A 16,504-nucleotide genomic window follows, 5' to 3' on the forward strand; every position below is an offset into this window, starting at 1 on the left:
GATTAGAGATTACATGGCCTAGCATTATCTATTTTTGGGTTGGATCTAGACCTTATCACATTTAGAACAGAAATTAATGAACTATTAATTGTTAATTAAACAATTATCAATGGAAAAGAATTTACTCTAAAAATGATTAAATGTGTCCTAGTTAATTACATTCTGCATGCTTCCTAACATGGCTATTAAGGATTTCATGCTTGTTATTTGTATTTGCTTTCTAAGTATGTATGATTAAAACACATCAATCAATAAGTATTTTTTTCTTGTTATGAACTCAATAATCTTTTCTTAACTTAAATTTCATTCTACTTTTTCCAAAAAACCAAATTGAGCATACATTCAATTTCTAGAAATGAACATGTAGAGTTTTTGGACTGATATGCTAATAAAAAAAATAAAAAAATCAAATATCATAAACTATGTACAAGAAAACCTAATTAGAAGGAAGTGCTTCCTCTTCCCCCAAATTAGCTTAGAATGAAAGAAAGATGTAGGAAATGACAACGCCCACTACTATTTCCATATGAATCAGTTAAAGTTGTTCTTTTGCTGGAGTAACTTTCCATTAAACCAGTTCTTGCCTCTGTAAACTATAACAAATGTTAGAATTAATGAGTTCAAAAGAGAGGTACAGAGTTAATGTGATTAATATAGGGGTATAGAGGTATAGAGAAGCCCTTCTAGCTTTAGAAAATCTAAATCACTTCATGATTCTTTGTTTGCAGCTTCTTCCCAATTAGTTACTTTTTGTCAAGTGAACCCTTCAGTCATGATCCTGGAGACAGAGCATCCTTGAACCAAAGTAACGGTTTGACTTGGCTGTCAACCATCACCATAATGAAAAGCAAAAAATTAAAAAACACAGCAAAAACCTAGGTAAAATGATATAGAAGGCTTAGGTGGGGTATCTCTATGGTCAGAAAGACAGTGGATACCTGGAGGTTCTGTCAAGTCTTCTTTGTAAGCAGGGCTTTCCCATGGAGTTTCCTTTGGAGTTTCCTTTGGAGTTTCTCTCCAAAGTCTAGGCCGCATGGGTTCCATCTTTTCTTTGGGGAAAAGATGGGGGAAGTTGGGAAGAATTGTTCCACATGTTTAAGAAACAGGTCCTTATCTGGGTTTTCTTGAGTTCCAAATGTGTTTGTGATCTGCTGTTTAACGGCAATAGAAGATGTACGGTCTACCAAGAGAACAAAGAGATAGATTTAGTAAATTATAGTTCACTAGTTTACTTTTTATAGTTTAGTAAATTATAGTTTAAGGGACGCGGTGGCTCAGTGGGTTAGGACGCTGAGCTTGTCGATCAGAAGGTCGGCAGTTTGGCGGGTCGAATCCCGAGTGCCGTGTAACAGAGTGAGCGCCTGTTACATGTCCCAGCTTCTGCCAACCTAGCAGTTCGAAAGCACGTAAAAATGCAAGTAGAAAAATAGGGACCACTATGGTGGGAAGGTAACAGCGTTCCGTGCACCTTTGGCGTCTAGTCATGGTGGCCACATGACCACGGAGATGTCCTCGGACAAGCGCTGGCTCTTCGGCTTTGAAACGGAGATGAGCACTGGCCCCTAGAGTTGGAAACGACTAGCACACATGTGCGGGGGAACCTTTACCTTTACCTAAATTATAGTTTATAGGAAAAGACCTGATTCACTACTGTATGTGCCATTTTGGATGGTGTTTGCTACTACGGATTCAGTCACTACAATAGTAGGCTCCTGTTCAGCTCAGTGCTTGGCAAAAGTTGCTCAGTGAAAGACTGAACATTTTTGAATCTCTGAACAGCTAGAAGAATCTACTAGCAGCTTTCATGTCATCTGAGCTACTCACTTCAGCATCTCTCCTTCCCCATAATGAACTTCCAAGCTTTATTTGGACCCTTGGCTACATATTTGCTCAATGGATCTCTAGAAAGTGTAAAGCTAGGTTGCCAAGGAGATTTTGTCATTAGAAAATTAGCAGGAAGAAGAAATGTCATGTTGGTTAAAACAGCCCAAGTCTCTGTAGAGTTGGCTGATTTTTTTTTCTTGTCTCAGAGGAAAATAGACTGATCCATCTCTTTCTGCACCATGTTGGCTTTGCATATGTTCTTTCATAATTCAGTCATTACTTAGGTGCTTGGTGAGTGATAGATACACAATACTGAGTGAGGTTATTTGATTTTCAGAGTAATTAATGTAATTGTTCCTAGATCTAGGCTCTTGGGAGACATTTGAAAGGCACCCATAATTCTCCTTTCTAATATGCTTGGCATGCCAAGTTAAAGAGTAGATTTACTCATCCTGCTAATTCTTTTGTTGTTGTTGTTTTTGCTTTGCCGCTTGATGAATCTAGACATTGTTATTCATACAGGCTTTGTGGTTTAGTGCAGGAGTAGGCAACCTGTAGTCCCTGAGGCCATTTATGCAGACTTTACAGGCCCCTCATTCTATAATTGCTGAAAACTGTCTGTAGTTTCCCCAGTTCAAAAGGGAGCAAGACATGAAAAATGTGGCATAAATTAAGCATGTCACCACAACATAAAAGAGAGAGAAACTTGCCCCCTTCATCTAATAGATGTGATCCTACCCAATTTCAACCTCTCAAAATGTTAAATGGAATCCCTAGCCACCAAAAAGTGGTTTGTGGGTTGGATGACAACCCTCCCCCCCAAATGCTGGTTTATTCAATAAGACATGGCTGAATAAATAATGACTTAGAGCAATATGTGAATCCAATTGGGAAAATGGATTTGGAAATGATACATAGGACAACCCTTTTCTAAGATCCTCTAAGTTCTATGTTTGGGAATACTAAATTTGGTGCTCCTGGAAAAACTCAGGTTCCTATGGAAAAATGGAGGAATCTTGGGAAGTTCCCGTGCATTCACGAGTGGTGACTTCTGACTCCACATTCCTAAGATGAATTTTGTTTTGGATCTAACAAAAGTAGTTGACAATGTTGAATATGAACAGGATGAATTTTGCCTCTTGTGTTCACAGAGACATCTGAGAGAATGTAATACAGTTTCCATAATCTGTACAACCCTGTTCTTTTTTAGACTCATTCATTGCTTCTTCCTAACTCCATCAATACTTAATACTTTACAAAGCATACCCAAAGAGATTTAAAATGCTGGAGACCTTATCAGGGCTGCTCCACCGTCACCCCTCTTTCCTTTTAATTTTTATCACAGAATAAGGGTTAGGGGGAGAAGTTGTACTGAGGTGGGTGTATGTTTCAATGCTTTGTGGTTCTTGTTATTACTGGGATGTTGACAGCAAATTTTATTCTAGTTTTTTTTCTGTTTTCCATTTTTTTTAAAACAAACAAACAAACAAACAGCGTTATCAAACGGTGATTGGATAGCACGTAGGAGAAAGGAGTGATTGATGAAGGAAGTGCTGCTGGAGAGAGCCCCAATCTGCAAGGCACTCAGAGTCTCCCGCCATGAGAATGGAGGAACACATTTTTCAGTTTGTCAGGGTACTGCCAATTTGTGTAAAATGAATAAAAAATCCATTGAGAAATAAATAGCATTGTAGATTCCAGGGTAGAGAGAGGACGATATAAATCATTCTTACAAAAGCCTCCTTTATGTTACTTTAAAAGGTTTTCTGAGCTGCACTGATTGCTATCTGTCTATAGAAGATCAACGGATGAGCACTGAGATGAATGATATTCCTCAGAGAGTGGATTAAAAAGTTTTGTCCTCATACAAGCAGTTTTTTTTAAAAAAATAATAATTAAGAAATCTGGCATACTTACAGCAACACCAGACTCTTTGCAAAGAGGCTTCTTATTATCTTTGGCAATTCATGGATTACACAGGGGAAAAAGTGACTGTCCAGGAAGTACTGGAGAAGGAACAAGCCTCTGCAAAGGGTTTGTCGCTGCTTTAAGTATACCAGTTTTTTAAAAAATATAAATGAAGAAAATAAAATGAAGAAAACCAGAAGAGATATCTTAAATATCTCATTAAAAAACAATACCTTAGTTGCAATTTCCATCCACCTCTATCTGGTTTGATGGTTCTTCATTTTACAAAAAAAAATCTATACAATAAAGTTGTGTACTCCAAAAATGCTCTGCTAAATTGAGCAACCAATTTTTTTAAAAAGGCCACCTATTTCTAGCCTTCTGAAGGTCTTATATATCGTCACCCAAATGAGTGAACTGACAAGCATGGAGAGAAAAGAGTAGACACTTCCTGTGTTGTGTGATATTGTAATATTGGTGCTCTGAAATATAATAGCAGGACGATACATTTCTCCTACTGTTCCTTCTGAAGGCAATCACACAGAATATGAACCTATACACACCACAACACCACATTGCATTTTAGTTGGTATCTACAGTGGCAGACCCACACCTACTTACTCCTTCAATATGAAGGACTACAAAGACTTTGTAAGGATTGGATAGTAACAGAAACATGCAAACACAGAGAAGTGTATTCTTCTACTGCATTTGGGAAGCTTCAGAATAAAGACCCACTTTCTTGGATATGAACAAATAGTGAAAGTTAGATTTTCCCCTCTTATTTTGCAATGTAGATGATCTACTTTTACATGTATTTTTATTAACCTGATTTGTGGATTATTGCTTATGTCATATAACCAAAATTAGTGCAGTATCTCTGGAAGGTACCAGAGTACATTAGATCCATGAACTAAATTTCATTTATGAATCAGTGAAAGAGTCATATTGTAGGGGAGATGGGAAGCATAACAATTTAATATAAATAAATAAATAAATAAATAAATAAATAAATAAATAAATAAATAAATAAATAAATAAAATAAATAAATAAATAAATAAATAAATAAAAATAAGCAGGGATATATTTTAGAAGAGAAGTGTGTATATCATCTGGAATGAAAAAGGAAAGTTAGAGAACATGAAAGGAAAACGGGAAAGTAATTGGCTACAGGAAGACACCAATGGAATAATGGCAACCATTTTGTCTAAGCTTCTCAAATAGAATTGCCTATCACTGTATATTTTACTAATTTGAATTTTTTCTGCTGCTGTTTTCTTTCTTCTTTCTTTCTTTCTTTTATATAATTTTATTAAATTGCAAGAAAAATTAAAATACAAAACAACTACAAAAATGGGAAGAGGAAATTCAAAAGGGAAAAAGGTTAAAAAGTGCAGGAAAAAAAGGGGGGGAGAGGAAAAGGCTTCCAATATTCCTCAGTACAGAAACAAATACATGATCAGCCAATCTCTTACTCTAAGTTAAAAATAACACAACCACTATCTAACTCTAAATTTGATAACACATACAATAGGTTTATAGGCTTAAATCAATCCAACAATTCAATCCTTAGTTCACCAATTCTTTTCCATCATTATCAAACCGATTGTAAAAATAATCTCTAGTTTAAAAATAAACCTAAACAAATCTTAAAATGACCATAACATTCAAAGGCAGCATCTTTGTCAATTCATTTTTCAAAACCCATTTCTTTACTAGTTTTTGTCACTGTTCTTAAATTTTTTTTAAAAAAATGAGGATTTTTTTCAGAGAAAAAAAGAGGGGTGAGGAAATAGGAAGAGGAAAACCAGGAAAACGAAGGAATTATTTATGACAAGTGAGCCAAGGAAAGCTTTATCATATCCCATCATGACTGACTGACTATCCCATCTATATTCTCTTTCCTACTTTATCATTGATTGCTTGATACCTTATGTTGACCACTATTCCCTCTTGTCTTTCTGATGACAAATGGAGATGGATTGGACTGCTGGGTGTTGTTAAATCCTTCCCTCCCCACTTCCCTCTTTTTAATCAAGATTTTCTAATATGGCATTTTCAAAATATTGCTTGTGGGGCTCTTTTTAGATGCTGAGGGGATAACAAACTAATAAGCAAGGTTATCTGAGCATTTGTCCATTCAATATACATCCTGTCTGCAGGAGCTCAACTCAGTACTTTGCAGCCACAAATCTATATATCATTTATTGAATTTCACTGAAGAATTAAAGATGTATGGATGGCTTGGTCTCTCATTCAAGAAAGCCAGCCTAGCAATCTTTCATGATCTCCACAATGATATTTCTCTAAGTGACATCTTGATGGCTACAGTTTACACACTTTAGAAATAATGCCTCTACTTAATCTTTCCATGGAGAATTTCAGGATCTGAGTAATTTTGTTTGGAAGAGAGAGCATTGGATGAGGACTCTAATTCATTCTCACCTCAAAGAAATTAGACTGGCTCTGCTGCTCCTGGACATTTCTTTGGAATATTTGCTAGGGAGAATAATTTAAAGTGGGCTCAGTAAGGAGAATCTGAATCTTAAGTCCTTCAGGGTCAAAATGGCCCTAGTAGGAGGTGAAGGACCACTGCACTTAGAAACACACCAGAGCATAAGCGTGGGGAAAAAAATCATGGTCTTCCAAATGGATGGCCAAAAATCCACCGCCCCACATCAGATTGGTAGATATTCCATAAATCTATGACTCTTACTTCACACAGCTCTTTATTTTAACTCATCCATACATTTGCTTTGCCATTCTTTTCTCCCTTCTTGGGGCATGGAAGAAATCACGGTGGCATAAACTGCTCTACCTTATATCTTTACCTTAATTCCTCCTCTCTAAAGAGGCCGTGCTCTGCTGCTATCCACATTCAGGTAGTCCTCGACTTACTTACCCCAAAATTTCTGTTGCTAAGTGAGACATTTGTTAAGTGAATTTTGTCCCATTTTATGACCTTTCTTGCCATAGTTGTTAAGTGAATCACTGCAGTTGTTAAGTTAGTAACACGGTTGTTAAGGGACTCTGGCTTCCCCATTGACTCTGCTTGTCAGAAGGTCGCAAAAGGGTATTGCATGATCCCTGAGATACTGCAGCCGTCATAAACATGAACCAGTTGCCCAGCATTCAAATTTTGATCACATGACCATGGGAATGCTGCAATGGGCATAACTGTGAAAAACGGTCACAAGTCACCTTTTTCAGTGCTGTTATAACAGTCACTAAATGAACTGTTGTAGATCAAAGACTACCTGTAGTGCAAGAACAGGGACTGGCAGTTTTCTTTGGCTGAGATATGATCCTCACCAACTGAGAGAGGTTTTCTTAAAATTTCCCAGGGAAAACTGATTTCATGCTGGAAAACTTGGACTAGCTTCAGCCTACCTCAGCAATAGATGATCTACAACAGGGGTCTTCAAACTTGGCCCTTTTATGACTTGTGGACTTCAACTCCCAGAATTCCTCAGCCAGTGTGTCATAAAAGGGCCAAGTTTGAAGACCCTTGATCTACAAGATGGAGACTCTATTGTAAGGATGTGTCCTCAGCTAATGGCAATGGGGTGTCTTGATAAGCACATTACATGCATGAGCTTTTGTTCAATGCTTCTTTCTGAAAGTGTCATCTTTTCTGTCCCATGCAGACTCCCAAACCCTCCTACTTGCATCAGTGAATAGGGTATCCCATTCAGCAACCCATAAGTAAAGGTAAAGGTAAAGGTTCCCCTGCACATCCGTGCTAGTCGTTTCCGACTCTAGGGGCCGGTGCTCATCTCTGTTTCAAAGCCGAAGAGCCAGCGCTTGTCCAAGGACGTCTCCATGGTCACGTGGCCGGCATGACTAGATGCCAAAGGCGCACGGAATGCTGTTATCTTCCCACCATAGTGGTCCCTATTTTTCTACTTGCATTTTTTACGTGCTTTCGAACTGCTAGGTTGGCAGAAGCTGGGAAGAGTAACAGGCGCTCACTCTGCTACGCAGCACTCAGGATTCAACCCGCCAAACTGCCGACCTTCTGATCGACAAGCTCAGCGTCCTAACCCACTGAGCCACCACGTCCCTTTCAGCAACCCATAGAACAGGTCTAAAAATTAGCTCCAATGTTGACAAGTCCAACTGTTGCAAAAGTGTATAATGTTTTGGCAACTAAGGGCTGCATCTGGCCTCTGGGTGAGAAAAAAATTAATTAAATGATGACATTAATTAAATTGTACGAGCAGTTAGTTCTTCTCCATGTAATTTTACATTATTTTTAAAATTTAAAACAATTTAACCATTCTATCAAAATAGAATTGCAACTTGGTGGCCATTCTGGAAAGCCTCCAGAGGGTGAATCCATGGTTATTGGGAGCCACATGATTTGAATATTAAGTATACCCCTGAATTCTAGGTATGCATACGTGAAAAATAAATGAAAGAAGCTTCTTGAAGTCATTCATTTGCAATGAGAACCAAAGCATTTTAAAAGGAAAAATCAGTTTAGCACTGCAGTATATATTTGTTCCTATTGGTATCCCTCCAGCAATTCTGTAAGGTATAAATTAACTTAAAAAGGCTTCTTAAAGCAGAATTAAACCAAGGAAGCAGTTATTCTAGTGATAATCTACTTTAGCTTCAAGCCACTCAAGTGATGTCTAACTGCCATCTTTGCTTGATCTGCCCAGTGAAACATATTAAATCCCACCCAACCGGTGAAGTGATTAATGTGTTGGACTCTCAGCTGATCTAGGGGTAAAACAAATTCACCTGAAAAAATTCATTATATTGTACCCAGGTGAAGCACGGGAATAAAAAAAAAACATAACTATTTCTCACCCCCTGGAATGGTAGCTAATGAGAGATCGCGGGAGAGGAAGTTCTTACTTTGTAAATGTATCCTTATTGACCAGGCTCATAACCATTTTCTTTCCTATCTTTGCAACACTGATATGGTTGAATTAAGCCCAGAAACTCCCATTTCTCCTCTGTTCAATATTCTTTGGTTAAATTGCCAACACCGCCTGTTAAACTCCAGATTTTGTCTTTTTCAGCAACTCTTTCCTCATCAGCCTGCCTACCAGAAAGCCTTTGAGCATCTGCCATAAGATCTCCATGTGTCCTTAGATGCTAGACCATGTTTTCAGCTGTGAAGCTTGTTTTGATTCCACGTTACACTGAATCAGGTATGTTACCAGTTGTGTGTTGTGTAGTACAGGTAGTCCTCAACTTATAACAGTTCATTTAGTAACTGTTCAAAGTTACAACAGCATTGTAAAAAGTGACTTATGACTGTTTTTCACACTTAGGACTGTTGCAGCATCCCCATGTGATCAAAATTTGAATGTTTGGCAACTGGTTCACATTTATGATGGTTGCTGTCTTCTGGGGTCATGTGGTCATCTTTTGCAACTTTCTGACAAGCAAAGATAATGGGAAAATCAGGTTCACTGAACAACCATGGTACTAATTTAACAACTATATTAATTTACTTAACAACTGTGGCAATAAAATGGGACAAAATTCATTTAACAAATGTCTCACTTAGCAACAGAAATTTTGGGTTCAATTGTGGTTGTAAGTCAAATATACTGCTCAAAAAAATAAAGGGAACACTTAAACAACACAATGTACTGTATTTAATAGTAGGATGTCTTATCTTGTGTTCCCTTTATTTTTTTGAGCAGTATACTACCTGTATAATGATGATGGTATTGGACTAGCAATAAAGACCCAGGTTCCAGTCCACTCCTACTCATAGAAGCTCACTTGGGTGATTTGGAGCCCATACTCAGCCCATTATACCACAGAGCTGTGGGGAAAACTGGAGGAAGGACTGATACACACACACACACACACACACACACACACACACACACACACACAGCACACTGAGCCCCTTAACAAAAGCTGGGACATAAATCGAATACATAAATAAAATATCCATATGATACCTTTTGCTCCTCCCTGAGCCCCTACTTATTTTTTGAAGAATCTGTTGTGTAGTGAGTTCTTCGCGCAGGAAAGAAGACGAGGCAAGTGAGTTTAACAAAGCTTATGGTTTATTGCTTGCAGGATCTGAACTGAGAATTGGGCTGCAGCTTGCAGCAATTTATAGCCTGGCCCCTAGGTGGCAGCCAATAGATTTAAAGTAATCCATTGCCACCTAGAAAAGGGACGCGGTGGCTCAGTGGGTTAGGACGCTGAGCTTGTCGATCAGAAAGTCGGCAGTTTGGCGGGTTGAATCTCGAGTGCCGTGTAACAGTGAGTGCCTGTTACTCGTCCCAGCTTCTGCCAACCTAGCAGTTCGAAAGCACGTAAAAATGCAAGTAGAAAAATAGGGACCACTACGGTGGGAAGGTAACAGCGTTCCGTGCGCCTTTGGCGTCTAGTCATGCCGGCCACATGACCACGGAGACGTCCTTGGACAAGCACTGCCTCTTCGGCTTTGAAACGGAGATGAGCACCAGCCCCTAGAGTCGGAAGCGACTAGCACGCATGTGCGGGGGAACCTTTACCTTATTGCCATCTAGGGGCAGCCAATAGCAGCACTAGAGACCTGGAGTCTGGGTTGCTGGAGAGCCGTTAGCTGCTCCGGCTAACCACATGGTGTTACAATTGAGCCCAATACATAACAGAATCAGACTGATTCTTCTTTTCTGTTCTGATCCCAACCAATCAATTTTTATCTAAGGTCTGTTACTGAAACATACATTTCTTAAGTACATCACATAATTTAAATCGTAGCATAAAATGGAACATCTCCTGTTTCTGCTCCCATCCACTTCAGTACTAGCTGAACTTACATCATTTTAACAATGAATTTCATGGTATTACCTTCCTAAATGTAGGAAACCTAATTCCCTTTCTCTTGTGCATGACTTGGAAAGAGTGGCTATTTAGTCCTGTTGTGTCTTATTATTCTTTCTGCCATTTGATTCTAGATCCTCTGACATCAAGCCCTGGTGTAGCAGTAAAGTTAAAGATGAATGTTCATCAAAAGCAACCAGAGTAGGAGGTCTCTTTGAATAATATCAGTGGTTTCAATGTGGTTGAACTTTCCTGGCCTTTTCTAGAAACTAAGCAGAGTCAGGCCTGGTTAGTACTTGGCTGGAAACCTCTAGGAAATCTAGCTATAGGCTAGACAAGGATAACAAAACCAAGCAATTAAAAAAACCCTAATGAGATAGGTATGCTGTATGTCATCAAGCATTGAGCTCAACTTGAAGAAAATTACAAATTTCAGAAGACTTCTAGAACTTATGCAGTATAAAAATAAAAGTTCATTAGAATAATTGAGTTGCTCATTCTGAAAGCAAATACCTTTCCCTTGAATAACCCTCTTATTCAACAATATCTTTCCAAGAGAAACTTGCCATGTACCTCTGAGATACATCAGAAGATCTAATTCCACAATTCTCTTTTTCCTCACCTGTCTAACATCTCCTTTCCTCTCTTCCTGCCTCTCTGCTCCACAATGAACTAAACTGGAAATACTAACTCTTAAACAGCCAATTCACTTTTATCTGAAAAAGGGTTGTACCAATACAACCTTTTTTTCTCCCACCCCTGCCATTTTATCTATCATTTTGCTTTGGTGGTGATGACCCTCCAAACCACTGCCTAAAAATAACTGCATTGCATTGAATGTTCCCCTGAGTTTTGGTCTATGGAAATGGGAACATATTTCTGGAAAAGTACTAGCACCGGTTCCTCTTACAGGTGAGCTTATATTTGATATCCACCAGGCATAGTTGGAACACTTTTTTCTAGGAAAGACAAATTCACCCCCATGGGAAACTGGCTGAAAAGGCAGTAATCAATCAAGCAGGACAAAAACATAGGTGGGACTGCAGCTTTTAGGAATCAGAAATGAGAATCTTTGCTGTTACTGACATGCTTTTTTCTGCACATGGGTAAAGCCTGGTGTTTTGATAAGTAGCTTAGAAAATTTTAGCTATTGGTTACAGGAGTAGACAAGGTTTGGTAAAGAGCTAAGAGCTAAGATTAGGGTTTTTACACCCCTGGGAAAATGTTAAAGGGTATGGAGAACAAAGTGTAGCCAAAGTGTTGGCTGGACAGCACTCTTGGACAACCCTGGAAAGTGGCATCCTAAACCTTCACTTTCTCTCCGCTTTGTTGCCGGATGCTTCCGCTTTTAACAGAGTATTGATGCTAAAAATCTACATCCTGGCACAATGCACTAGATACTAAGATAAAGAAGGCATCTCTGACCTTTGCTAAAGGTATCAAACATGATTATCACAGCTCAGTGCTAAGCTGATACAAACTGTGAAAGAGGGAAACAAAAATCAGAACCCTGATCCATCCTCTGGGACAAGGACCCTTCCCTTACCAGTAGCTCTTTTGATACAGGATAAAGAAATCCATCTAAATAAAATGTGGAACAACACAACTATGTTTTTTTTTGCACAAAGGTTTCCATTCAATCATTAATTTGGCTCCACCGTCTCAGTATTTTGCTTTTGGATGCAATACTATTCAATCATTTATGGCTTATTGCCCATTGTGACAGCACTGGCAATTCTGGCCTCCGATAGGAATCAGTAGAGTTCAGGTTATTATAATTACATTTTGTTCTGGGAGTGTCATATTTTTATACAAGCCTACACAATAATAGAGTTAACAATTTAGTTTATAATAAGGACAAAGGCAAAGGTTCCAGATTCTCTCTCTCTCTCTTGTCCAGCAGCTGAATGGATTTTTCTTCGAAATAGTTGCTTCTTCCTATGTTTTAATATATGTTCAAGCCAACAAAAGCTAACCTAATATTAAAAAGCCTAACTGTTCAGTTTAGAGAAGTCATTTTCAATTCTCTCCTGGTTTTGAAAACTGCTAATTATCTAGCTTCAATTACAGGTGCCTTATACAACCCTCCCTCCCTTTGCCCTCCTTTTTAAAAAAAGAATAGCCTCATTTAGGATGATAATTTATTACCAATCTTTGCCCATTTTCAACTCACTTATTTTTGACCTTAAGTGACTGATTTGTTATCCCGTACATCTAACAAATTGGGGAGAGTTTGAACAGGAATCTTAACATTCCTCTTCCTGCTTTTCTCAACTTGTTGTCAGGACTCCAAAATTTAAACTAGGATATTTTGGGGGACATGAAGCTGGGCCTTATTGTGGCGAACCCTTGGGCTTGCAGGGGAACCATTTCTATTTTCGCTTTAAAGGACAGATAGAAAAAGTTTTGGGTGAGGCTGGTCCGAAAAGACTGAACTCTCTGAGTAAAATTAAATCCTCAAAACCAATTCTGCCCTTGTTTGACCCAGCATGACTTGGACAGAACATTCCACCAAAAACTACACAGCTCAGGAAGTCCCATCTCTTTCCATGGGTTGGGGAAGTGAAAGGAGTACTGCTTTGATGTTGCTACCCCTGCGGTTTCTACTGCTCCTGAATCCGTCTTCCTCTCTAGGCTGTCTGTTTATCCCATAGAGTATGCCAATAGGTCTCCTCTTGCTTTGCTAGGTTGTTTTCTTCTTCCTGTCTCAGGAGGGTAAATAGAAAAGACAGAGAAGGAGCTCTTTCATCATCTGATAGAGTGGAAATGCCATCATCTCTCTCCCTCACTCCCTCTCTCTCCAGCTGCTGGCCACAAAAATGCCGGAGGTCTCAATGCAGCCTAGTGTTTGGTTGCAAGGGTGAAGGCTAAAGTGTTCAGTCCAGTGTTCACAAATTGCTCCAGAGCTGAAGTTAAGCTATTTCCTTATCTAGTCCAGTGGTTTCATTTCCAGAAACTGCTTAACTAATCCAGGTAAGGGCTTTGCTTATCTAGAGCAGTATTTCATTTTCACAATCCACAATGCCAAAACAAAGTTGATGATGCCAGAACAAAAATCAAACATGAACATCACAAAGCCAGACTTCAGTTGCTCATATAATTTTGCAGAGGGCAGAGGGTTTATAAAGCCACCTGGGAAAGGAAACACACCTGCCTTTTATGAAACATGTTCTGCCATTTCTCGGCCTCCAGCTTCAGGATTCATGATGTCAAGAGGCATAAAGTTATAGCCAAATATAGGAGAAATATGGAAAGTCAAAAGCTTAGAATCCTGAACTTCATGAATTTCTTACCTAATCCATTCAACATAATGACAGCATACAGTGATGGCTTTTTCTGTGTTTTTTTCTAAATGGCAAAATATATTATCTATTGTGCCAGTTTCAAGAAATATTCAAGAATATTTCTAGACATTGGAATTCCAAGACATGCACACTAACATTTACCATATCCAATGGATAAGCACCACCTAAATTCAATTATCACAAAGTTCTTGTTGATTAAAAAAAATAAAGCAAAACCAAGCACTTTTCACCTGAAACATCTCACAATATGACAAGTTCTTACCACTTTTGAAGATTCCCAATTAGGACTCACTTCCTGAATTGGCTTCAGAGTAAACCATGCAGATGTTGAAAACATTACAAAGGCTATTAAAAAAAAGTTAATGTTCCAGGATCCAACCTAGAGGATCATGCTGTTCTTGTCTCAGACAGTGACTCCATAATGATTGACAAGCATGTTGGAGTTCTGAAGCTTCTCCAGGAGAAAAGAAATGGTGGGGGTGGGGGAAATATGCCTGACTCTACCAGTTAGTATATCCAGTAGCAAATTATGGGATAAAAACTCTTTCTACATGATTTTCAATTATTTTAAGCCAAGAGCGACAGTGAAGTTTTTCCTGCCTGAGTATCTGAACTTAGGGAATGCATTGAGTTGGTCAGCAGTTGAGCCAGAATACAGGACTAATTGACCATTGGCTTGATCTAGCAAAGAACTATTATCTTTGGTTCTCTGAATAGTGGCAGGAAGTGTTTGGAAAAGCACTACCCTTTTATAAGGAAAGGGCACCTGCAGGCTGGAGGGAAGCCTGCGTTTGGCAGATATGGAAAGGAAACACCCAGCACAAACTCCCAATGTAGCATAGTGAGAATTGATTGTGTATCCTTATTGGCTACAGCTGATTGTTGAAACAGTCAGAGAAAGAGAAAGAAACAGAAAACCAGAGAGAAAAATGGAAGGGCTGGCCAGCCAAGTCTTTAGATCTCTGCATACGAGTACTTCATCCTGCAGCTTCCTGTTACAATCCCGTTTGTTGCTGACTTGCCTTCCTCAGCATGGAAATCTCACTTGGGAGATAGAGGTAATAAATAAATAAATAAATAAATAAATAAATAAATAAATAAATAAATAAATAAATAAACAAACCTTTATTGTCAAAGTACAACATGTGTACATTGAGATTAGCTGAGCCTCCTCCTGTGCTCTCTCCCCCCAACACACAGTGACAACAAACCCTCCATCCTACCACACCATGTGAACCAACTACACCACACACCGGCCTCCCAAGTCAATTCTGCATAAGTTCACAGAGATTATGTCCCATTTAAAAGCCTAACAGCCCACGGATAAAAGCTATTTTTCAGCCTGTTGGTGTGGCTGGCTATACTCCTATATCTCCTACCCGATGGTAGGAGAGTAAAGAGATACCGTCCAGGGTGTGAGTCATCCCTGAGAATCTTCCTCACTCTTCCAAGGCAGCGAGCCCTGGCGATGTCATCCAGTGGTGTCAGGGAACAGCCCACAATGTCTTGTGCTGTGCTCACTACCCTCTGTAATACTTTCCTATCCGCGGCTGTCAAACCAGCATACCAAACCACAATACCATACGAGAGGACGCTCTCTATAGTAGACCGGTAAAAGAGGGTCATTAGCCGTTGTTCTACCCTGTTCTTCCGCAAGACCCTAAGAAAGTGAAGCCTCTGTTGGGCCTTTCTAGCTACCTGGGTTGTGTTAACTTTCCAGGTCAGATCTTCACAGAGGTAGACTCCCAGAAATTTACAACAGTTTGCTTAGTGGCCATTCAAAATTATAACAGCACTGACCATTGCAGCATGCACATAAGTCATGTGATCAAAATTCAGATGCTTGGCAACTGACTCGTATTTATGATGGTTGCAGTATCCCGGGGTCATGTGATCACTTTTTGCGACCTTCTGACAAGCAAAGTCAATGGGGAAACCAGATTCACTTAAGAAACTGAGTTACTAACTTAACAGTTGCAGTGATCCACTTAACAACTGTGGCAAGAAAAGTCACAAAATCAGGCAAAACTCACTAAACAAATGTCTCACTTAGCAATGGGTGTTTTGGGCTCAGTTGAGGTCGTAGGTTGAGGACTACCTGTATATAATGAGAAAGGGCACTGTTGACTCTCGTAATCTCTCACTTGCAGTGTAACCAGTATAACCTATTGAGTAGTAATCTAGATGGTTGCAAAATGCTTGCTTTCCAGTGTAACAGTCTACCTTTGTTATATGCCAGTTGCAGGTTTGGGTGGTTTCTCCATAGAGGTTCACCCTTGGAAGTGAATAGAATTATCCTGACTCATTGCTATATGCCAGCCATGGCTTATTTTTATTTTAAAGCACAATATAATACAACACAATGTCTTTATTTCAATCTCTGATAGGCTCCAGTAAAAACACAGGGATTATTAATTTAGCAGCAATAACAATGATGTCGGGATCTAAAAACAATAAGGACAATGAGTGCCAAGTTAAAAGACATGAAGATAAAAGCTGTAAATATGCTATAGAACCACAAACTCTATTGTGCTATCTAAAAAGCTGGAAGAATAAGCTATCATGGCAATGGGAGGGAATGACATTCCCTGTGGATGAGAAGGAGATATGGGCATTGACGTACCAGTTCTATTTCTAAGGCTTTTTATTTAATTTTTTAATTAATGCAAAAACTATG

The sequence above is a fragment of the Vipera ursinii genome (genome assembly GCF_947247035.1).
Source record: "Vipera ursinii genome assembly, chromosome: 2".
Classification (NCBI taxonomy): Eukaryota; Metazoa; Chordata; class Lepidosauria; order Squamata; family Viperidae; genus Vipera; species Vipera ursinii.